We start from the raw sequence: 26,123 nt of genomic DNA, 5'->3' as shown, positions 1-26,123 counted from the left end.
TGTGTGTGTGTGTGTGTGTGTGTGTGTGTGTGTGTGTGTGTGTGTGACATCTGTATGTACGGTCTGAATATAAGAACCTGTATTCCAAAATGAACTGTAAAATGAATTTTTTTGTGACGTCTGCATGTACGTATGCACGCGTGTATATAGCATAACTTAAAAAAAAAAAAAAAAAAAAAAAAAAAAAAGATTAGCCGTAGAATGTTGAAATTTTGTAAATGGGAGAGCTATGAAATCTAGTTGTACAGGTAGCTTTTTTATTGCAAAAGTGTACATACATATACATATAGTCGACGTCCCCCCCCAAAAAAAAAAATCAATACAAGTTTATTTTACGAGAATTTAACGAACTTCTGATTGAAAATTCGGAGACCTGAAAGCTTTGCATTGCCACTCTGCAAAAGAGTACGATATATATGTTTCAAATTTAATCAGGATACTTGGCGAAATAAAAAAATTGTGTTGCCACTCAGTAAAACGCAATTATATTAATTTTACTCAAATTTAATAGAAATTTGTTGCACTGCCCAAAATTAAAATATTTCAAAATGTGTTGTCATTCAGCAAAGCGTGAAATATTTAATATTTCACGTAATAACACGCACGCATCAACATACGTATTATTACACGCGTTTTCCTTGCTTTTGAAAGTGAATTTGTAGTAGTCGTCACAAAGCGTTACTTTTGCTGTGAAATCAATTATGCCACTAGAGCGAAAATCGGTTGCTCGATCTGTACCTCAAGCACGATTAAAATCATCTTAGAATAAGAATAAAGCAGCATAGAGATGTTTGCATGGCGGAAACTAGAGAAAGGAATGATATAATTATTGTGTCAAGAGTAGTTATACTAAGTCTGATGTATAAGAGCAACTAATCTGTGATTGGTTAATTTTAGGTTGTTATATAACATGGAAAGATCTCGAATTTGAAAGAACAGATGAATTTAGGGGGAGAGCACCAAATCTAGAATAGTTAATTTTGAGGTCGCTAATTATTCTCAAGCAACTATCTTATTTTGTTATATCTTAATTCATCCCCTTCACCCGGCCTTTATTTTCTCAATCGTTGGTCGTAGTCATATAATTCCAATTTCAAAAGTGTTTTAAATGATGAAAATATTCATGCTTTGCAATTTCAAATTTAAAAAATAATTAATTTTGGACGAATAACGAAATTTAACTTTTAACCCTCCAGCGTCGTATCAAGTTTATATTTATACATTGGTATCATGGCGGTCAGAACTAATTTTCCTTGAACGAACATTAATACATAATATGCAAGATTATGAAGCTTGTCTACTTAATATAAGATCAGTATGGTTCTTTGCTATGATGGCTGAAAGCAGATATACGAAAGGAACAGTAAAAAAGCTTGGAGACTGAGAGTACGCATACGACCGCAAAAGGTTAGCGCGGTCTTCCGGTTCCTATATTTATACTTGGGGAAGTTTTATACTTGTTATAAAAAACTAAAAATACAAGAAGTTTGACTCCCATACGACAAGGACTTACCTTGATATTTATTTTCAAAATTTGCAATTTTTGATGGCATTTTCAACTTACCTTGAGAGATAGATTATGTTCCGTTCGAGGAAGTGATATGATGGCCACATCAGAATTTTTTATAAAAACGTCCCAAAAACCTTTTTTGGTTTCACGGAATGGCAACATTACAAAACTGCCTCTTACCTGACATTTGACTCTGCAAGATTTATTCTATATTACCCACAAAATGTTTATAAAGACAAGTATTGTATAAAATGCCATCAAAGTATGAAACTATTAATACATCATACATTTACGAGCCATTCTACGCAATGCCAAATGGCAAACCTGTTAATGTTTCTAACATCAACTGGCAAGTCACGTGACTTTCGACTCTTACGGATAATTCGAGATCTGTATTTCAGTCTTCGAACGAAAGTGCTTAACACAGATTCTATGCTATTCTGCATAAAAATGAAGCGCTAAGTGTAATACTCCAGACGGAATCATGGCATGTTGACGTGCAACGACAATTCTGCGATGAACTGTTTGAAATGGGAGCCAGTGCTGCATAAACATTGTTTCCCTCACCGGTACTTACCAGAAGTTAGAAGGAAACAGAGGAGTATTAGCTACAAAATCAATCGCTAAGATGTTAGTAAAAAACAAACTGATTTATCCCGTTAAAGAAAGCGTCAGTGCTATTGACTTCTACGTCAGGTGATTTCATTAAAAGCTTTTTCCTAATTCTCTTTTAATACTTTGCCTAAACAACAACTGGCACTCTATAAAATAATGTGTAAATATTACGTACGCTGCCTAAGGAAAGTATACATATTAAAAAATTCGGATATTTTATATATTGTCCAAAAATGCCAAATATTCTATTAATTACCTAAACATTTTACACAATGCTTGTTCTTCATACACGCAGACATTAATTTTTCATGATCTTCAATGAATTAACACTATACTACAGACTAAATTTTGGTTTATTTATTACGGCAAAAGACAAGGCAATCTGTCTTGATAGAACCATCATCCACGCCAGTTTCTTTGAAATGCAGTGGTCCACATTTATCTTATGCAGCCAGTTAGTTAAAATATTATTTGCGATAAAAATTAAAAACATGATGGACTTATCGAAACAATCATCAATTTTTACAAAGAAATGAGTCCTATGGTTAACCATGGGACACATTTCTGTAGACAATACCTGAAGAACTTTTTAATTTCTATTCAATTACAATACTTCTAAAATTAAGATACTGTAATGAATTATAAGACAAAAAAAAAATCCTTCATAGCAAATAAAAATCTCGAACTTCTGCAATCAAAATACACGCACCAAAAAAAAATAACTAAAAATTAAAAGTATATGAAACAATAGCACAGGTTTAAATTGTAGGATTAAGGAACACTAATATATTGGTAGGAATTTTTGCATCGGCAAGCAAAAATCCGTTACACTATTAATAATGTCTGGTAATTACTAACGTATTGTACCATCAACTGCGAAAATTGGCAACCAATGAATCATGAAAGTTCGCAGAGATGCCACCAAAACTGTGCCAATCATTCCAGCAATATTCTTTAAAAAAAAAAAAAAAATGACGCTTCTTTATTTAACAGGCAATCAGTATTCGGCACGCTTCGTTTTTGCGTTTCAGAAAAGGCTTTCTTTCGCCGATTGCTACTACTTCCGTCAATTTTGCAGGTATTCCTATTTTACAGGAAGCTCTGTTTAGTACGCTATGAGTACAGACATTTGTTCCAATTTACCGCGTACTTTCGACTATCCGGGTTAATGCCGATAAAACAGATCACGGATAATTGAAAAATATGGGCTATCCAAATTATCAATTATCACGCACACTGTATGTGTTTATTTCTTTAAAAAAATCAGTACTTTGTTTATGAGAGCGTTCAAATATCTGCCGAATTTCACTGCGTGTTTTTCGAAGTACTATTTCATCACTGTATTTCGAAGCCTAAGTCTAAGAGAAGTCATTGTTGTCTCGGAATTAATGTAGCGGTCAGTATCTTCTTCGCTTGTATTTTAAATATCATTATCTGCCTCTTCTGCTCTTGTGACACCTGAAGTGACAGTCGCATCACTCAAACATTGACAGCCCGGCTCAGCAGAATCGCCATCGAACCATTCCTCGATGTTTTTACCATTCGACATTTTTGAAGAATTTTACATTTCATTTTACAACTGCAATAACTGTCTCAACGTTTCCACAATTAGATAAATATCAGAGTTCTATATTAGGAAGATGGTTTGGTTTATTTTTATTAAGGAAACCACTCGAGAGCTACCTGCATAAGGAAAGGGATGCCTTCATGGAAGATTTTGTAAAACAACTGGCTTGTATACATGTTACACATGGGAAAAATCACAAAAACGTCATGCAGCCAGGATTCGAATTCCGGACCGAATAACCAGTGTTCAGCGACACCGCTCGACCCGCCACTGGTGGGCACTACTTTCGAACTTTCGCATGTTTGTTTTTTGTTACTCTCGTGCATAGTGTTAAATGACCCTGCGTGGAAATCACCATCCACGAATAATCCGCACATGGATAATCGAGAGGACATTATATTGCTGTTTTGCGGGCCATATGCAGCTGTCCATATCGTGTTCTTTAATACACACATTTTTTAAATTAGGGTCCCACAACTTACATAAAATAATCTACTGCTTGCTCTTCTGTGAAAAACAAGTCCAAAATTTTAGTCTTCTCCCTCCCTACCCCCCCCTCCAAAATACAGGGGAAAAAATACAGCAATAATTTATTTATATCTTTGTTCATTAAATCAAAACGGGGTTTAGCGTAGATGTTATGAGAGTGTTGTTAAGTCACTCTTATCTGTAACTGGCGCTAAAACGCGCTGCTTGGCGATATTTTCACTCTCGAAGAGATAATACGTAAGTACCAATAAAATTTTATAAAAATGGTTTCTTTTGGTATCATGAGTTAGATTTCTTAGGTTAAGAAAACTTAAGTAGCAGAAAATTCGTAGGCACTTTTTGAGTTTTAGAAATCTCCGTAGAAGGGAGAATTTCATATTCGGCCTCTATAGTATTATTGTATATATGTCAACACCAATTTTTGTCTAAAAAGGATTTTTGGGGGGGGGATATTTATTCTTGCGAGATGAATTTGATAATTGGCAAGTAAGTAAATAACAATTTTCAAATTTCAATGTCAGATATTAGATTTTGACAGTTTAGTAATGCGTTGGTGGGCATATATTTTTATACAAAATAATGAAATTGAATTTGATATCTAATTATCATTTTATTAATTTAGTACAATAATAGAGAGTAGACTGCATTATTTTAGAGAATAAAAAAAAATTCTTTTTAAGAGTTGTTTTCTGTGAGCATGAAAAATCATTAAGTTTCAACAGCATAACGATTCTTCGCCTCTTAACTGTCAAAGTGGACAAAAACTGTACCACCCAGAAAAATAAACATTTTATAATGTTAATGCATTATTTTGTTGACATAAAATAATCTTAGATGCTCCAAAGCAAGATATGAGTTCATTCCACATTCATATCGCATCACAGAGCGTTTCCGAAGTACTGCGTCATCCGATTTCTATAAACAACGCGGCTAGAGAGGAAAATGATCATTCGCCTCTTTGTATTGCTCCACAGGTTCAACTGACGCAAGGAAAAAAATGTTCGTATTCGAAACTTGTGATTGCTAAAAAAATTGGCTGTAATTAATGGACACGCTCTGGAGCAATTAAATTCAAGCGTGAACTTGGTAATGTTGAGAGAAGGGTCGGCAGAAGGTGACCATAAAATCTGACAATCGATATCTAAAACGGATGTCTCACTTTAACTGTCATGCAAGTGCTGCTGATTTAAAAGTTGAATTTGAGAAAGATTGTGCTGATAATTGAAGCACACGACGGCGTCAAAAGATGCCTTAAGGCATGCGATCTGCATGCGTATCAACCCCCCCCTCCCCAAAAAAAAGTGGGCAAACAGAAGCTTTTGCAGCCTACCTGTATCGCTTGGAATTGCACCACACAGACTCATACATATGCGGCTCAACAGTGTAGGTACAGTGTACGTTCGAGTGTGAAATCACCAAAGATCTAAATTTCCGGCCGTGCACAGCTGAAAATGACAGGGTATGATGGCTGAAAGAACTCCAAAAATATAAGCTACTACGAAAAAAACTTAAACTCTCCATAGACTATCTGGCAACGAACAACAAAAATCTAAAAGCAATCTTTAAAAAAAAAAAAAAAAATCATTCAGCACAGTTAAAGTCTTGACAGAGTCTTTTTAACACGACCGCTGGCAGTTCAACAGCATACGCACGTCCAACCAGCCGCTCAGCCGTAGTTTCTTCCTGTTCTGAATAACTGTCAAAACAATCTGATAAATCGTCTAAATAAAACTCTTCAGTACCATTTTTTTTTTGCTCATTGTGAACGGTAATTTTTTTTAAAAAAACGGCGTGAAAATGTGGGAGTTTACGAAGCAACGCACTTTACGCAAGTGAGGAATTTACCTCAATACTACTAATAAAATACAAATGATATAGCAAATGGCAATTGTTTATCGTCATGGCTACCGATTGATAGGCTTTTATTAAGTAGCCTCCAGAAAAAAGCGATTAATAGGCTATCGGTCGGTAGGCGTTGCCGATAAAAAGCCGATTAATAGGCGATCGATCGGTAAAGTGTTAATAACCACAGGTCACAAATACCTATCTTCCGAAGTAACTTTATAAATTCAGCTACAAATTTATTTAATTTTTTACATTCTATAAAGATTTTTGGCTAGGCTTTTTGATAATCATATAACAGGAGGTACAGCAACTCAACTCAGTACGTAAACAGAAGCGATTTTCTTAGGCAAAAGAACATGTTTCATCGGCAAATGCTCAGTGTGGCTCAGCAATTTTTTTTTTTTGGGGGGGGATGAATCTAAATTCAGTCTACATGGATCGTAGCAAGTTCGGAGACATACAAGTGAACCTTATCATTCAGAATGCATAATAGCCTACTGTGAAATTCCAAGCGAACTAAATGGTCTGGGGATGCTTATTCAGCAAAGGAGTTGAACGCCTGGAATTTACTACTGGAACTGTGAATGCATTAGTTTATACCTACATCTCGGAGGCCTTTAAAACTAGCCATTCGGGATCATTTTAAAAGTGCTAAAAATTGCATTTTCAACAGGACTCTTCACCCTGTCATACAGCTAAATCGGTAAGTACGATCTAACTTAATTATGCATGATTTTGTTGTCTTATTTACAGGTTTTCATCTCCACAACATAATGGATAAAAGTAATTTTCCACCTACGTCCCCATTTAGGTGCAGTATTTATACGATATTAAAGTTCTGGACTGGCCTGGAAATAGTCTTGATCTGAATCCCATTGAAAACTATTGGCATATAATGGGTACAAAAACTTGTGCTATGAAGCTAGCTATTAAGATTAACCTGTAGGAAAGCATTATTAGGGTTCTGATCTATAAAACTGGCCAGGATTACATTCAGAAATTTATACCTTCTATTCCGGACAGCTGCAAGGCTGTCATCGCAGTTCGTGGAGGACTTAACACTGAAGTGATCCTTATGCATGTATACATACCTACGTACATGTAATATGACTGTAGTTCTGTCGAATTTACATTAACTACACAATCTGTGCATCAATTACTTAGTTATTTAGTTAAATATTGCACTTTTCACTCTTTTTCATTTTCTGAGTAACTAAGGATAAATAATTTACTAATCCTGATGAAATTTGATTAAGATTAAACCTACAAATTAATTTTATTGTAATAATACGATCTTTAGATAAAACACATTATTTGCACACTTTTCCACTTAGGTAAGTAATGCATTTTTAGATGCAGATTTTTTTTGGGGGGAAGGGGGTTGTCCACTACTATATATACTACAATGCGAATAGCCTCTACTCATGTGATAGAAATTTCGTAAGCTACCGTAATTTTCAGTTGATATAGATTATACAGCCTGAAATGAAACTTAAGATTACGCAAATTAATTAGCCGATAACGTCAATATGGACACAAGTGTTCACCTATACTGCAATCTGCTAGCAATTATACCCCAACAACTGCAGTACTTTAAGTAATTTACGGTAAATAGACTCCTTCTATAATGAGTTCAGTTTTAACAAAACCAAAAACGTAGATTTATTTCATAAATACAGCAGGCGACTGTAAAATTTTGTTAAATTGCATCTTTTGATGATCTTGATGCTTTTTTAAGTTGTTCACCATTTTACTGCTTTTAAAAAGCTTTCAATCTTACAGATCCTCCAACTGTAGTTTCCAAAATTCCAGCTACTATTACTTAGTAATAGTTTGCTGTAATGCAAAAAAATGTATCGTACGCTCAAAAAAACTTAAAATTAGAAATAAAGCCCACTGTTGAAGACATTTGACTGCAGAAAAGATTTAAATTCTCTCTCTTTCTTTTAACTTGAATGTTTAATTATACATAAACTGCCATTATGCCTACCTAAGCGTATTTTGAGTTCGAACTAAGCCTCGGTTTACATTACGGCTTCGGCATGCTGGGCCGGTATTCCAGAGGTCCGTGGTTCGATTCCCGACGAAGGCGGTTGCTATTTTTCATCTTTCCTACTTCCAAAAATATACCTAATGTCTCTACAGTGGCGGTCGAACTAAAAGGGTGTTGGATGAGGAGTCTCCACACCCAGGATTTGGAGATTGGGTCCCCTAAAAACCCCAGTCGCCCTTTAAAAAGGCGAGTGTATAAGGTATTTCTCCCATTTTCCCAGCGTGCCTTCGTGGTGTAGTGGTTCTGCAACCTGGGTCGGTATTCCAGAGGTCCATAGTTCAATTCCCGGCGAAGGCGGTTGCTATTTTTCATCTTCCTGCTTCCAAAAGTATACCTAATGTCTCTACAAAGTGATACAAGGTATATACTATTTACGTTCAAAATTTACAAGTCGCATATTTTTGTATATACACAGAAATAAATTTACCGACTCTAAAACGAAAGCACGTAAATAAGAGTTCATACGATGGTCGCCTTCACAACGAATGTAAATACGACTTGCGATAGGTTAATATCAAAATAATTCATTCATGTATCTATTTCAAAATCACGAAACAACATAAAATTTTCAGAGACTATTATCAATGTTACAAATGCAAAAATTTACTAATTTATTATTCATAATAATATTTGCGTGTAGTATATTTGTACACAGTCTTAATGTCTGTCATACGCATTTACGATTTAGACTGAATATTCTCACTTTACCATTAAAAGCGGAAATCTCATCTGCCCTTGATCTTACAGCACATCTTCCACATGCATTATCAAACGTTCACAGTTCTGGGGGTAAGTCAAAATTTTCAGGCACTTAGTGACTAGACTAAAGTGACCAGCAGCCAAATGGTAAAGTCGTTAAATACTGGTAGTTCGGTCCGGGGTTTAATCCCGGCGAACGGGCCGGCTGCATGGCCGTTTTCGTGGTTTTCCCCCATGTACTGTAGACGAGCCAGTTTCCCTGAGAAAGTCCTCCACGAAGGCATCCCTCCCCGTAGGCAGATAGCCCTCGAGTGCTTTGCCGTAATTAAATAAACGAAACCAACTCTCTTATTCACGACAGTCCTGACGACTGTTGCTTGACTACAGTCTGAACCTATTTGCACTTCTTCAAAAGGTTATTAATTTATGTATAAAAATATTTTTCTGAATTTATGCACCTATGCAGAAAGTAAGCCAAACTTACCTCGAGTATTTATGATAAGTGACGATATTCGTTCGCTGTTTTTAATGCTGGACCGAGTTAACTATGCGGGAGTATTTTAGGCCCACGCGCACGTTTGTTATGCAGAATGCTCATTATGCAAGGAATATTGTTGAAAATAATCGTTAATTAGGATACAAAGGCTATCTGTGAGAAAATAATTACGAATTTTAACACCGTGAATTATGAAATATAATGCTTAAGGAAACACCAATGAAGAATTCGAGGAAGAAATATATATATCCACACTGACTAAAAGCAATTAACAATAAAGAAGAAAGAACAATACAGCAGCAGAGAGGTTTTTTTTAAGAAATCAGAAATTGCTGAAATCTAAAAGAACTGGTTCATCTGAAGAGAAAATAATTGAAATAGAAAGACAGATTTTGTATCCAAATTCGTCGCAAAGAAAAAAGATGTAAATTTATTTTAAGACTCATCTCAATGCCAAGTAAAAGCATAAATATCAGGAGAAAGTCGGTGTCTCAGCTTGGATGGAGTTCCACCTTCTGATAATCAAATGGAAATAAATCAGAAGAATTCGCAGAAGAATACAATCATATTAAATCTTTCTCTTTTAAAATGTTAAGATAAATATTCGTTTAACCTCGGATACTTCCAAAAAGTATCGCGCACATTTTTTACTAGGAACTGAAGAGTTATTGTCAAGGATAGATCAAGGCCTCAGAAAGAAAGCAATTAATCAACTAAAAGATCTTAAGATTTCTATTATATCAGATAACGAAATGCGTGGCAAAAGAGTTCAAGGAACATTTTCAGATGAAATGGCAATCGCCGTCTCCTAAAGAATTTGCAATAATAAAAAGAATTCGAAAAGCGTTGTTTTAAATTAAAATCGTGTTTGCTTTTAATATCAGAGATCAAGAAAATAAATTTCGCCATAAGAATAAATAAATAAATAATATAAAATGAAAAAAAAAAAAAAAAAATGAAGTCATTCCCAACCAAATTGAACAATAGAAAGAATGAAGTTAGAGCAAGAAAAAGAGTTCTCGATTAGAACGAAAATTTCTCACTGCTACGAAGAATCTGTAAATCATTTTATTTCTTACTATCCTAAGCTTAAAGTTGCTGAAAATTTTAGTATAAAAATAAATATCATAAACATATATCCGAAGATGAACTGTAACTTCATAAAATATCATGGATAAAATAAATGGGACTCTGATGCACTAAATTTGCTTTTTCTCGAAAATATATTTTATCAAGCATGACGAATGTACATGTATTTTCAGTCTCTTCAGAAAGTTACATGATTTGTTCACCACTAGCAAAAGATGAATGCGAATTAGGGCATGACATCTCGATAGCAGCTGTTAACCACCATGTAAATGTCAAACTTATATTTGGGAGAATGACGAAAGTTAAGATCTTTTGTCAAAAACAAGTTCAATTACCTGTGGTACTACAGAGGTGCTGGCCTAGCTTCTACCTGTACCTGTCTCAAAAACAAAGCCAACAATTACGGAGACCTCATTACTATTGCTCACAAATATAAATAGCGCTTTTTTAATATCGATTAAGCAATCCTATAAAAATTCAAGAGCAGAAAGAAGATAGCATTTTGAACATTGCTGAATTCAGATGATTCAGGATCAGATATAAAATTCGTGCAAATGTTTGAGTCACATCAGTAATTGATAAAAGACACATCAACAGATCTGATGAGGAAGCAAAATATAATTGAAAATATTTCAATGACAGTTCATCTTTTTTAAGCTTACATATATGCTTTTATCCACCGCATCAACACAGAAGGAAAACTATCATGAATATTAACTCAAAAACAAAATAGCAAATATCCATATATACCAGTGTGCAAAGCAACAAATTCATTTTTCGACATACAACCATGAAACTGTAGAAAACAGCTTTTAGCGATCAGTCCAATGAAAAGTCAATTATTCAGTAGAAAGGTCATGCATATGGGCTAGTATCAATTGCATGAGGTCAGAGGGCACGAGCACGCAAATCATGAGAAGTCAAAGCGCGCAGTGCAAGGCAACTTAAAAAGAAGAAAGGAAGGCACATTTGCAGGTCTTTTTTCACGTGCAAGTGAGATTTGTACGTGCAGTATGGCTTATCAGGACGCCTTTTACAAGTGGTAAAATTGTAAGGATCTTAAGTTTTACTAACGTTTATTTTATTTTAAATCTTTACTATCACTTCTTATTTTCTACTTCCGGCCAGAATTATAAGCGTTAAAGTATTTATGCAAAGTTTGTCTGGCGAACGCCAAGTATTTAAGTTGTGGCTTTTTGCCAAGCGAGAGAGAGGAAGCAGTTAGTCGAAGCAGGCCGCTTACCTTAGAAGTTTACTCAGTTGCTGGTTGCCTTCCAGGCTAGAGGTTTTAATCCTCTTGACAATTTTTAAACGTATTGTAGTGTTCACAGTTCTCTGTACTACATACGGCTTCCTGTTAATATAAGGCCAATCTTCCACGTTTATTATTTTAGAGTTAAATTAGAGTTTAGTTCTATTTATTTATATTTTTACGTTAGACCCCAAGTAGCGGGTCTGTGTATTCCGAAGTACGGAAGTTATTGTAAATAGAGAAAAATAAAGGGTTTTGTATACCCTTCTTGTGTATCCTGTTTACTTCCCACAGTTTTGAACATAGCTTTAGTAAGCTCTCTGTTCCGAGTCAGGTCCTTGCATGTTCCCGAAGAAGGTAAGACGGAACAATTGAACCTGATAGTGGCGCCCAACGAAGAATAACCATGGCCGAGTTTCAAGAAGAACCTGTGCTGCCTGCAGAAACGGCTCAGAATCCAGAAATGCCAGCTGCCGCCCTGGAAGGATTTGGTTACATCGTCCAGACCATGCGCGCTTCGATGAAACCAGAAGCAACATTTAATGGAAATTCACCGGTAACCAGTTTTTTGGAAAAATTGGATGATCACTTCATGCTCTACCCCGCGCACGAATTTCAAAAAGTTACCTTAGCTACCAGCGCTTTCAAGGGCCAAGCGCTTAATTGGTTCAAATGTATAGGCAGAAGTCTCTTGGGTCAAGCAGGAAGTCCCACCTATACTTACGAGAATTTCAAGACTGCCCTACTAAAAGCCTTCCCTGTTGTAAGGGATCGTGCGAAATTAGAAACGGAACTTTTTAGTATATATCAACAAAGAATCGAAAACCTCTCAAGCTTTATTTTAAGAAAAATTCACGTCTTCAAGCTCTTGTATGGAAACCGTCCGGATCCTGAGATAATTCAAGTGATTTTGCCGAGGTTACTGCCCCAAGTGCAAGACTTTATTGAATTAAGAAATCCGACTACACTGGAAAAGTTATTTGAGCTAGCAGTCCAGTTTGAAAGTAGCAGAACAGCGGACGTTGAAAGAAGACGCCAATATCAACAGCGGAACCAATTTGGTGCGCCAAGACTACAGCAAACTCAAGCACACGGCTACGGAAGCAAAGCGAATCAGTGGGCAAGGAAACCCGAGCATTCAAAAACAGCCGGCGAACGTCGACAGTTCAATAGCAATCCAGAAAAAAAGTCTCAAGGCCAGGGGAAAAAGAAGGAAAGCACGGAAATGAAAAATAAGTTAAACTAAAACGGATTTCTGCTGACGAGAGGGTGCGGAAATCCGAAGGCCACGAAAACCCCTCTTCCTTCAAGTTAAATACAGTAATGGTGAAAAATTTGACTCTTCCGAAGATTGAAGTGTTGGTGAATAATATCCCAGCCACCGCACTCCTGGATACAGGCGCGCAGTGTTCCTGTGTGGCAGAAGATTTTTTTAGGAAGTATTTTCGGAAATACCGCATATATAATTCGGATAATACGACAGTGTTAGCGGCGCAAGGAGAACTATGTAAGTGTATAGGTAAAGTACCGCTGTATGTCCGTATCAAGGACGAACAAGTAAAGGTGATGTTTTTTATAGTAAAGAATCTGCAAGCACATATAATTTTAGGAATCGATTTTCTTTCAGAAGCACAAGCAACGCTGGATTTTAATGAAGCGTCCCTTAAGCTGACAATGAAACCAGTTCGTGCAGAAAAGGCTGAACTGCCGATGTTAAATCTTGACCACCTGCCTAATGACGAGCAAGGAAGAATCCGACAAGTGGTAAGTGAATTTGCTTCGTTATTTAGTGATATTCCAGGATTTACTCAGGTTACTAACCATAGTATTGACACCGGAGATTCAATGCCAGTTCGCTACAAACCATACCGGTATGATAAGAATAAGGAAAAAATTATAGAATGGCATGTCACCGATATGCTACGTAAAAAGATCATAACGCCCATCTCAAGTAGTTATGCTAGCCCGGTGGTTTTATGTAAGAAAAATAATGACTATCCTTTGACACATCCAAAAAGGTGGAGATTCGCAATTGATTACCGTAAATTAAACTCCATAACTAAATATCCGGTATATCCGTTACCTATAATTGAGGAGATTCTAAGGAACATAACATCCACCAAGTATATGACGACTTTAGACTTGACGACTGGTTATTTTCAAATAGGGGTTAGGCCTGAGGACGTGCCTAAGACTGCTTTTATAACCAAGTCTGGCACTTATGCATTTTATGCCCCGGCAACTTATGCCCCGGCAACATTTCAGCGATGTATGGACATTGTGTTAAGACCTGTTCTTGGAAAGTCCACATTTATCTATTTAGACGATATCATTATTACTAGTGATAATCTCGACCAACATGTACAGGATTTAAGACAGGTGTTTTCTTTATTAAATGAGGCCGGTCTAAAAGTTAATGTCGAAAAGTGCAAATTTGCAGCCCCTGAATTAAAATATTTAGGTTACAAGATATCTCAGAAAGGAATAGAGACAGACGAATAAAAATAATCGCTGTACAAAAGTATCCGACTCCAAACACGGCAAAGAAGCTCTCTTCTTTTCTAGGACTTTGTTCATATTATAGGTCCTTTATAAAAGATTTTGCAGCTATCGCTGAGCCATTGTTAAAATTAAAAAGGAAAAAGGCAAGATTCTCGTGGACGACCGAAGCCAATAATGCTTTCGAAAAATTAAAACAAGCATTAACGCAAGCCCCTGTGTTGAAATTTCCTGAAAAGGATGAGAATTTAGAAATTTCAGCGGATGCTTCGGATTATGCGGTACGAGCAGTACTTTCGCAAAATCAGCAGCCCGTGGCATTTTTTAGCCGAACTTTAAATCAAACACAAAGAAACTATTCCGCGACCGAGAGAGAGGCACTTGCAGTTCTGTTAGCAGTGCAAAAGTTCCGAGTCTATTTTGGAAAGGCGCCAATAACAGTGTACTCTGATCATGCGGCGGTAACTAGATTGTACTCAGGGAAAAACTTATCCCCAAGGTTAATAAGATGGGCACTCAAGCTACAAGAATATAATCTGGTAATCAAGCATACCCCCGGAAAGGAAAATATCGTAGCAGATGCCCTATCAAGAATTAAAATAGATGAACAAGGTAATACTGTAAAGGTGGCAATGCTCACAGCATGTACAATAAATTCCCGAGAAACTGTAATAACCGAACTGGGTAAGGATCCTGAGTTTGGAAGCATTTATGAGTATTTAAAGGATCCTGAAAATTTTAGCCACCAAGATATCGTGGCGATAAGAAATAGGGTGACCCATTACGAACTAATAGATGGTCTATTATTTTATACAAAAACTACGAATTCCAACAACGAATTTCGACCTGTTATCCCAGCTAGTCTTAGATTAAATATCCTGCAGGAGCTCCATGACAGCCCTTTAGCTTCTCATGCTGGTATTCGAAAAACTATCCAACGCGTACGCGAGGCAGTCTATTTTCATGAACTGCAAAAGTTAACAAGGGCGTATGTCCAGTCCTGCCCAACATGTCAAGCAGTTAATTATATTAATTTCCGCCCGGCCGGGTTTCTAAATAGTATTAAATCCGAATTTGCAAATGAAATAATTGGCATCGATTTATTGGGCCCTTTCCCAAAAAGTCAGTTAAATAAAAGTTGCTATCTCCTTGTTATGGTTGATCATTTTAGTAAATGGACCGAAATTGTTCCCTTAAAACGAGCCTCCGCGAAATTAGTTACTGATTCTATTTTAAATAAATATATTTTAAAATACGGGGCGCCCCTAAAAGTTATATCGGATAATGGTCCTCAATTTGTAAGTAATATATTTGAAGACATGTGCCAAAAACTGGGCATACGTCATTTAAAAATGGTCCCGTATCGGCCGCAATCAAATATAGCGGAACGGGTCAATAGAAATATAGTGAAAATTATCCGTAGTTACGTTAAAAATTTTCATAAAAGCTGGGATAACTATATCAATGAATTTGCTTTCGCCCTTAGGACCGCAAAACATGATACAACGGGCAAAACTCCTGCTGAGTTATTTCTAGGCAGAAAGATTATAACGCCGTTAGATAAATTATTTTATGTTCAACAAAGAGCCCCAGAATTTAAAATGGGTGATATAGAAAAACTAATTAAGGAAGCAAAGAAGAATACTGAAGTAGCACAGAGAAAACAAAAACTATATTATGATTTGAAACGACGGGGAGTAACTTATAAAGTAGGGGATGAAGTTTTAAAAATTAAGCATTCACTTTCTTCAGCACCAGAAGATAAAACTGCCAAATTTTTTCCACGATTTGAAGGACCATATGTTATAGAAAAAATAACTCACGCTGTAGTAGTGTTAAAAGCCAGAAATGGTGAAACCTGCTCCGCAAACATTGATCAAATCAAACCCTACTGTGATCGTAATAAAATGCAAATATTTTCAGATCTTTTGCAGGATCCGGCACGGCAGACACCGCAGGCACAAGCTCCAGAGGTGGAAAAACGACAAGTACAAGGGCAGGCCATTAAGAGGCAGGAGCAAGTGAAAAGAAAGTTTCCCCGCGGAAAAATTGTAGGTAGCAAGAAAAAGAAGCCGTTCCACCGTCCAGAAAAGAGAGTTCACGAACACCCCCAGAATGAAGAAGGGAGAAGGACGACGTATGCAAAGAGAACCAGGAGAAATGACGGCAACTATAACCCGGCTCTAAAACGGAAGATCTACTCATCCGACAGGACTCTCCGCAGCAAATGTCGCCGAACTGCGGAAGGGCCATCAGCGGCGGAGGAAAAGTTACAAGGAAAATTTGAACGGCCAGCAACGAGGTCCAAGCAGGAACACGAAAGAAGTTTCCCGGTTCCGCCAAGACCAGCTGCCATCAAACGACCAAGACCACAGGCAGAAGCGAAAAAGAAGGTATTCAAGGGTAACCGAATTGGAGAAAAAAGAAAGCATCTAGAGGAAGGCACTGAAGGGCGAGCCCGTACAAGAAGGAGGATAAATCAAACAACTATCTGCACTACCTTTAAGGACTGGGCCCAGAAAAGAATGTCCGAATATCACAAAGATAAGTAAAATTTTATGTTACTTTGCAAACATTAAGTTAATCTTTCATTCTTACTGCAAGTGGCAGATTTCAAGAAGTTTTACCTCATGCGAGGTCTACCTTTATCGCCAAAAGGGCGAGAAATGAGTTGTTACCGATCTTGGTATTATGTTTTTCAATTACTCGCGCGTAAAACTAAAGTTGATGTATAATAGCGTTGTGTAAAGACTTAAATATTGTAAAAAGTTATTGTATAAATATTATTTAAAACATTCTGGCAAGAAAGAAGTTTTAGCCTGAAAGACTTTTTGAAATGTATTATTTCAATGTAGAAAGAATTGGCACTTGCTTTGAAAAGAATAGAAGTTAACAATGTACTACTAATGTATGTTTTCAATTGTGTAAAATTAACGGCATGTTAATATGTTCTTATATACAATGTGAACTGTTATTTTAAATGTTAAGAAATACCGTGATATGGTAAAAGTGAAAGTAATGTTAAAATTTTTTTTATTCGTGTGACTGTAAAAAGACTAAATCATGGTGAATATGTGTTAAAGGTTGAATGATGTAGTTAGGCTCTCTGTTTCAGAATAGTACCTCAGGGTTTAGAGTTGAAATTAGGGTGTGTTACGAGGTCTTGGTATGTTGAATTTTAACACGTTAGTGTTTTGATTGTAGGAGGAAGTGTTGAACACATAGACATAAACACATTCGTGTTTGGTGTTCTTGTACAACACATGTCAGACAGCACGGGGAGAGATAACTAAAATAGTTATGAATGAAATAAGAATGTTAAGAGAAATATAATTATACATGTTACTTGCCATTTCATTGTGTAACATTTCATTAAACTAGTTTTCCTTCCAGATCTCTGGAAGGAACCAGATTTGAATAAAAGCTCCTGTTCAGATGCAGTACAGAGGAAAAAAAAATTGTGTGTCCTGGGAGCTGCTATTGTAAAAACAAATTTCTTTCTTTTAAATTTCTAGTTTCTAGCGAAAAATGTTTGTAAAAGATTGGCCTCGCGTTAGATTCTAGAGCTAAAAGTTTTCAACAAGGTCGTTTTAGACCTCAGTTTCAAACTAATTAACTCTGGCGGGAAGTATGTAAGGATCTTAAGTTTTACTAACGTTTATTTTATTTTAAATCTTTACTATCACTTCTTATTTTCTACTTCCGGCCAGAATTATAGGCGTTAAAGTATTTATGCAAAGTTTGTCTGGCGAACGCCAAGTATTTAAGTTGTGGCTTTTTGCCAAGCAAGAGAGAGGAAGCAGTTAGTCGAAGCAGGCCGCTTACCTTAGAAGTTTACTCAGTTGCTGGTAGCCTTCCAGGCTAGAGGTTTTAATCCTCTTGATAATTTTTAAACGTATTGTAGTGTTCACAGTTCTCTGTACTACATACGGCTTCCTGTTAATATAAGGCCAATCTTCCACGTTTATTATTTTAAAGTTAAATTAGAGTTTAGTTCTATTTTTTTATATTTTTACGTTAGACCCCAAGTAGCGGGTCTGTGTATTCCGAAGTACGGAAGTTATTGTAAATAGAGAAAAATAAAGGGTTTTGTATACCCTTCTTGTGTATCCTGTTTACTTCCCACAGTTTTGAACATAGCTTTAGTAAGCTCTCTGTTCCGAGTGAGGTCCTTGCATGTTCCCGAAGAAGGTAAGACGGAACAATTGAACCTGATAAAATGATTGGCAAACTTGAAAAGGAGCGTAGTTTGATGCCTATCAGCAAACAGTTTGGAACTGATAAAAGTGTTGTTTCACGAGCTTGGAAAGCCTTTCAAATGACAAGTACAGCTGAAAAAAAATGATTGGTGGCGGTCGACCAAGGAAAACAAGGGTCCCTCTCCCTGCAGGCCAAAAGAGATAGATACCAGACAGCGGGCAACATTGCTTTTAATAAGCTGCGCACGGCAACCGAATGATAGTTGTCCCGGTTTACTATGTCAGATACTTTATAAAAATCGTCTATTCATTCGCCCGCTGTCCTGAACGGTGCAGCCCTTGACGTTTGTATGGGATGGCATTATGAACGGACAGACGGAGCTCCACATTTTCGACAGAGGTTCATTTACTAGATATCGTTGCTGCTTTTTCAGGCTGCCGTTGATCCCTACTTTGTTTTTATGGATGACAATATACGACCATACAGGGAGCTCCTGGAAAGTTAAGATATCCACAGAATAAATTGGCCAGCGTACTCTCCTGGTTTAAATCCTAATGAACATATGTGGGATACTTCATGGAGACACCTAGCGGCACGATCTTATCTTCCGGAGAATACTAGACGACTGACATATATATTCCTTTAAGAATGGGAATTCTTACTCCAAGAACTGTTATATAATCATGTTGAGTATCGACAGACGGTGCAACGTAACCACTGCAGTTAGGGTTGGTCATATATTTTACTCAGGCTCTTTGATTTGTTGTCCTTGACCGGTTTTAATCATCTTTTAAGAACTACACTGTGCCTCTGTAGCATAAATTTTACATTGATTTTTTTTTTTTTTTTTTTTTGCGGAATTATGGCCAAAATCAAAAAAAGTTGCTTAAGTTTTGCACACTGGGGTATTACTCACAGCAACTTAATGTTTTATCTTAAACGTATATACATCATAAGCATCACCAACTAAAGATGACAGAACCTAGAAAACTCATGTAATAAAAACGGGGGGGAAAGCTTTACCAAGTTTCACACAATTTAAAAGCTATAACATTGTCCAACCGAGTTTTTTTTTTTTTTTAATATATATATATATATATTAAAGTTAATTTGTCTGGATTTTTCTTTTTAAATCAAATTTACCAAGAATAACTTTTTTAGTCTTTCCAAATCACGTTTATTTCAATATTTAGTTTTTAAGCACTATCAAATCTACATAAATTATATTGTACGCTGAATAATTTAGTTTAAATTATGATTAAACGCAAGCAGTCTGCTCTGTGGAAGTTAGTGCTATTAATTAATATGCTAAATTAGGCAAACGGTTCCCAAATGAAAACCAACTGAAGACAACGGATTAAGGTATGCAAAGTTGCGAGGTCTTGGTTAAATGGAAAGCCTTCATTTTACTTGCGACCTGCTTCGTTTCAGATTCTGTGTGGAGGAAAACGACTCAGACACGTTATTTCCCCTTTCGGCTAATATTCCACAGCTTAAAGACATTAATGCTTTAAAATTTCTCCAACTCCTAAGAGATCAAATACGGACACCACTAGGAACCTGCAGTATTTTAAATTACGAGTTATTTATTGATAAGTTTATACAAAGCCAAAATATGGCTCAGATCCAAATTCTCTTCCCGAAACGGAAAACCTCGTAAACTAGCATTTCACCTTCTTAAGAAAAATCATTACAAGATAGTGATGCCTAATCTGACATCTTACGCAAACACACCAACATGATATATGACTGCTAATAGTTGTGTTTTCAATGTACACAGCTTCTTTTTTGCCGCCAGTAAACGGCACAATGCCTCTTCAAGCTTTTCAGCTAATATTTAATGTCTGCTCTTTCATATACGTAACTAGAACAAAAATATAATTTATATACGCAATTAGAATAAAATTAATACAAAAAAAATTTAAAAACAGCGGTGAACATCGTGAATCCTACAAAAACATCTATGAAAACAAAAGCACAATTATTCGAAAGTAGAAAGTTGAAAAGAACGGCGAATCTCTCTCACAAAAACAATCAAAAAGAATACTTTTATCAAAGTAATCGGACATCGTGAACATCTCTGCAGAGAACACAGGCAGAAAACTATAAGAATAAGCGAAATCCTTTTTATCAAAGTATCTTTGAACAAAAATCCTTTCGCAGCACGTTTAAAGCAAAGGAAGATCTTTAAAAATAATAACTTGCATCCAGACAAGTATGCAGACTTTTTTTTTTTTCTTTAAAACCGGTTTAGCTATAAACAATGCTAGAATTTAAAGTGGGAAGGAACTCTGCAGACGAAGTCACAGGTGCAAGATTCGCCACTGTGTTTAAAGAAATGATTTCGAAAGTAGGCTACAAAAATCTACTACTTTTAAACGTTCATCTAAACAGGCTTGTTCTAGAAAAGGTTACGAACATTTTCAGTAGAAAGTTATATGAGTTAACTCGGATATAAAATTCACAAGATCGCTTTACACTGCGTTATCACTCCAAATACAGCATTTGGGTATTTTGGATCGAATTCAGGTACGTGGAGAGCATAAAGCTGATATTAATTGAAATGATTGGAAAATAAGCCACAGAAAATACTCTTTTTTTTTTTTTTTTTTTTTTTTTTTTTTAATGCTTAGGGTTATCCTAAAATACGTCATTGCAACTGAGTAAATTTTACTTTACCCTTCAGAAGTTCATTTCCAGATATTTAAAATATTCTATAATGGCACATATATCTGTTATTACTAAAACAGCAAATACGAGCTGAAAGCAAAAGTGAAATTCACAAATTACATAATTGTTGAGGATTGTAACTAGAAAATTTACAAAATACTGAAAGCATGTGACTACACCTGCAGATTTTACTCAACTAAGGGTTAATAGAATCAGTAAGTTCTTAAATATGATTTGATTACTCAGTAATTTAGTTATTACGACTGCAACTCAACACAGAGTAGAAAGAAAAAGGGTACAATTTCACAGACCATTAGACATTTCAGAAACATGCAAATAAATTGTGCCATCACCGAAATTCGCAAAACGAAACTTTTAATTTCTACTATAGGAGTTCTCAACCGGGGAGAAGGGGATTTCATAATTTCAGGGGTAGAATCCGGCCATCCTTTTATTTAGCTGTTAAGTATTTAGTTTTATTTCATGAATATAAAAAACCACTTTTATTGAAGTTTTGGTATTTATCAACATTTTCTAGATTTTTTTGTTGTTTAATTTAAAAAACACGTTAAAATATCCTCTAAATCTAGATAAATGCATATATTCATTTTTCGAGTTTTGGAAAGGAAGGGATGATCTTTTAGCAATGATGAAAGGGGTGCATACGGCAAAAAGGGTTGAGAAACCCTGTTCTAGCTCGACATTCCAACAAATTTACACCACAACAGCTCGCACAAGAGAATGCGGAATTTCCTACACAATAAGCAAAAAGGTTAGAAATTTCGATTCCATTAGTACTAATACTACATCTAGCTTTGGTTGCAATTCTATACATTTAATATTTATATAGACGATTTCATTAATGCGGCTTTGGTCTCGCACTGTCTGGACCAAAGCACTGCTATGTTTAAAACTTATTATCGGCGCCAAACTTCCTTCAAGAGACACAATTTCAAAGAGAATGTGGGATAATCTTTCTGAATAGTTCGAAAAAATTTAAATATTTAATACCTATTCAAAAGAAAACTGTTGCATTTTGACTTGAAATTCCCTATCTTATCATCTCTTATGACAGCATGCTTTACTTTTTTACAAATGATTTTACTAATTTAAGTCATAATTAATATAGAAAATTAATACAGATTTGGAATTCGAGAACAAGGATACATTGCATGAGTGTTGATGCAAACGATTCAGATGCAATGGTCCCGGAAATTACGAACAACTTGCACGTGAAGAGAAGGGAAATAATTTAAAGTGTTATCTTTATAACAGTTTCAACACAAGAAATGGAAAGGGAAAAAGTTATATGGCCAATGGGGTATTTATAAACAAAATCAATATATCAAATATAGCAAACATTTATACACAGCAAATTGTATAAAAATGATAATTAATTCGATTAAGATCGCAGACGATTTCACACGAGCTTGGACGAAAATCTTTTACATCATCTTATTCAATTAAATCTTTTCAGAACTAAAAATATTATTATACATTTTTTTTAATCATTCTTATTTGCTACTGAACATACGTAACTCACATTGGCAGAAGCAATTTAATTAGCATATCTGCCCATAGCGTTCCGCACCACATGGAAAACCAGTGCCAAAATTCTAGATACTGAAACCTCCTAACAAACAGCTTGATAGCTACCGCCATCCGTTTAAAAACAAGCACACACTTCTGCGTTTTTCCTCTACAATACACTTACAATTCCTTCAGAAACATACACACCTATTTGCGCTTTTCCACACCCTAGTCCAAGTTTTCTCCAATCCACCACTCACACACCAAGGCGGGAAACTCGAATAGCTCCTCCAACAGATCCAGTCGAATTGACACCAGTTGCAACATCAGCGTGCGCATCATCCCTTTTGACGGTCAACTAACGGAGACTGGAGAGAAAGAGAAAAGGATTGTTGGTAAACACAGCTGTTGCGAGAGCCAAGCGGAGCAAGATAGAGCGATCGGGGTATAGGGAACGCCGAGGTACCCCCGTCCTTGAAAGACAGACAGACACGTGATCGCAAGGAGCACACGTGAATGACTCCCTCCCCACAACACGAAATTTCTCTCTCTTCAGCTACATTCAGGTTATCTATCTTGCCCTCCCACCAACTTCTCCTTAGTGCGGCTGCAGCTCCTCCGAAGATATTTTAAAAGCATTGGCAAAGGCGCGCCGCCTCGGTGTAGCCCAATTCCCTTCTCCCTCTTCCCATCCTTTGCCACGCTGTCTTGGCGCACTACTCTTTCCTATTACCAGTCGGTGGACGGAAAGAAAAAGATCATTTCAGATGGCTCTTCTCTGCCATAGGAGGGGGTATTTCCCAAGAAACTCTTTTCTTTCCCTTTTTTTTTTTTTTTTTTTTTTTTCTTTCCATCTCCTCTCCTTTTCCTCCAAAAAGGTTATTGTTCTCTCCTATCGTTTGTGGCATGTCGCAGTGTTCGAACTTTTGTCAATGAAACCAGTCTATTTGTCTTTAGTTGGAAAAGTCCTTTAATCTTTCTCCACGTGCTCCATTTGCGTAGTTAAGGGTTCAGCGCTCAATGGCGTCGTTAAACTAGAGTTCACATCCGAGAATGAATGAATGCGCGCCATAATTTTAACGTACCTACATATTCAATTAAATTATTATACGCAAATCAAAATAAATAGATTCGTATTGCGTATCAGTTATCATACTATTAACTAAATTAATTGGAATTTCCAAAAGAACTTGCATTTTGTTGCTTTCAAATATTACAACGATTTTTTTTTATGCTAAAACCCCTTGCTCACCAATGTATATGCACAAGGTTTTCTTTGCGTAATATTACACGCAAACTTCAAATTTCCACATAACACGATATTTTTAGATTTAAAATTCTTCAAAGAATAAACTGAACTCAAATTTCTTAAATATTTGTATGGGAACGAATAATCTTTTTACTGTAACGTCCTACATTGTAAATTTTTATAGCTCTTTCTTATGTTGACGTCGAAAATACATCATCCTTTTAATTAAAAAGAAAGCAAGAAGGAGCGTGCGCAAGCAAAACAAAACAAGGCGGGTCGGATTTTTCCCAAGCTGCATCCTTCATCACACAGTGTCATGTTTCACCTCAAGCACGGCAGCTGCGCAGAGAAAGACCACGGATTTCAAGGGAAGGGTTCTCAGGGGATATCACCATGGCAACCGCACATCTACCTCATACTACTCGAAGAAACCCATTGAGAATGAGAAAAACAAAAGTAGAAGCTCCGATTTCAAGATGCACATAACGCAGACACCATTAAATCTAATGAGCTATTACCCCGATTATAACGCACATTCGTAATACAAAATAATTTGTAAATAAATGACAAACCTATTTAAATACACTAGAATAATTATTTAAAAACAAAAGTAAAATTCAAGCTGTAAAATACTTTTAAAAAATGGTCTTTACGCAACGAAACAATGATGTGGACCTCTTATTTATATTAATTTTGGGTATATTTAATTTTTCATTGATTCATCGTCTTCTGAGCTCTCATTTTTATCATTTTCCGAAATTATGCTGTATTATATTGATCGATAAGCAAATGTAACAAACATGCTTGTCTGTAACAACCTCAGGCATTACTACTACTCAGGCAAAATATTGCTAATAGGTTTAGACAAAACAGCCTAAACCTATTAGTAATATTTTGCAGCAGTACTAAATTTTCTTAGCGTTCTACTATTAATATTATTAATGAGACCTGTTTCTAAAGCTTATTATATTATTCAGTAACAGAATTTATCTGCAAATTTCACATCCATATACTATTTTTTTTATATATTTGCAACAAAAAATAAACTTTAATCTCTATGTCACTATTATTTAATAATGAAATTGTATTTATATATGCTCCTGGGCACTGTGGAAAAAACGTTTGCTCCCACAATCCCCAAATTTTTACCACATGTAATCCTCCACCCGAGCATGTGCACCTCTAAGGCCGAATTTTGAATTTGTTTTTTAATTCCTAGCATATTTTGTGTAATTAGATAAACTTTTAATTAAAATTTCAATGATTCGATAACAATACACTTGGCAAAAGGTTACATATTTATGTTGAAAATTTAATCAGAAAACTGAGCAATATTCATCTAGAAGCGTGTTGCCACTGGGCAACACGTAATAAATTTGCCTTCCGAATTTAATCAACAAATTCAGCAATTTTAAAGAAATATGATGTAACTCCCAAAACAAAATAATATTTTTATTTTCCATGCGGCAATGTATTACCCTTTTTTAAAATATAAGATATTTTTCTTTTAAATTTGTGTTGTTAATTAACAAAGTAGGCGATTTAAAACCAATAAATGCCGATTTTTCATTTCTGTTATTACTAATTACTAGCTGAACTCGCGAAATTACTCTTGTAAACTTATATACATATATATAAATCTTTTTTTTTTAATATCTATTTTTATGTGGCTGGTTGCAGAAGCAACTAGTGATAATAAATAATGCACACTTTTAAATTCTTATTTAAAAAGTCAAGCTTTTAGTAAATGGCTATAATATAATATTTTAATTTAAAGAGAGAAAAAAAATATATTATTTTTATACAAACATTATTTTTATACAAACATTATTTTTATACAATCTCAACATATACTTATTAATGCAAAGAGTTGATGACAACTCAATACCTCTTTAGTGGTTTGATTACTCCCACATTAGCTCTTTTCATTCTAAGGTTGTCAGGATCACTTCATGGTTTCCTGCTCAAAAGAGGTTATACTCCAATCCCCTTATATGTTCCTTAAATTTGGCAAAAACTTTTAAAACTTTCTTTATATATATGCATGTATAAGATAAAATTTGAATTTTAATGGATAACAGTTTTTTATTTGCTTATTTTCCCTCTTCATCCTAAAAATAATTTTAAAAATAATAATAATTAAAAAAAAACTTTCTGAAGTGCATCTTTCTTAAATTAATCCCCCTTGTATGATTTTTATATAATACAAGCGACACACATACTAATATAATGGCGAAAATGAAATTCATGTTTTTCATCCAAAATATTCAAACCAAATCTTTTTATAATGGAATAGTAATAATGTGAGACTACATGCCTCTACTGAGAAATATAACTTCAAAATTTATATTCTAATAACA

At 35.5% G+C, this 26,123-nt stretch overlaps 1 protein-coding gene across 3 annotated transcripts in view; it reads right to left on the bottom strand.

The window, feature by feature from the left end:
* Window positions 1-26,123, bottom strand: part of LOC118186114 (uncharacterized) — a 149,494-nt gene that overhangs the window by 101,503 nt on the left and 21,868 nt on the right. Inside the window, exon 1 of one of the 3 annotated variants that reach the window (XM_085814354.1) lies at window positions 22,722-23,816. The exons of the other annotated variants lie outside the window; for them this stretch is intronic. The gene's annotated coding sequence lies outside the window, so the exon portion shown is untranslated. Of the gene's footprint in view, window positions 1-22,721; window positions 23,817-26,123 lie in introns of those variants that run through there. 3 annotated transcript variants of the gene reach the window in all.

This window comes from Stegodyphus dumicola, chromosome 1 (genome assembly GCF_044657685.1).
Source record: "Stegodyphus dumicola isolate Sdum_Otavi_A_Nest chromosome 1, ASM4465768v1".
Taxonomy (NCBI): domain Eukaryota; kingdom Metazoa; phylum Arthropoda; class Arachnida; order Araneae; family Eresidae; genus Stegodyphus; species Stegodyphus dumicola.
Note: the sequence above shows the minus strand (reverse complement) of the source record. Positions and strands in the feature narration are given on the sequence as shown.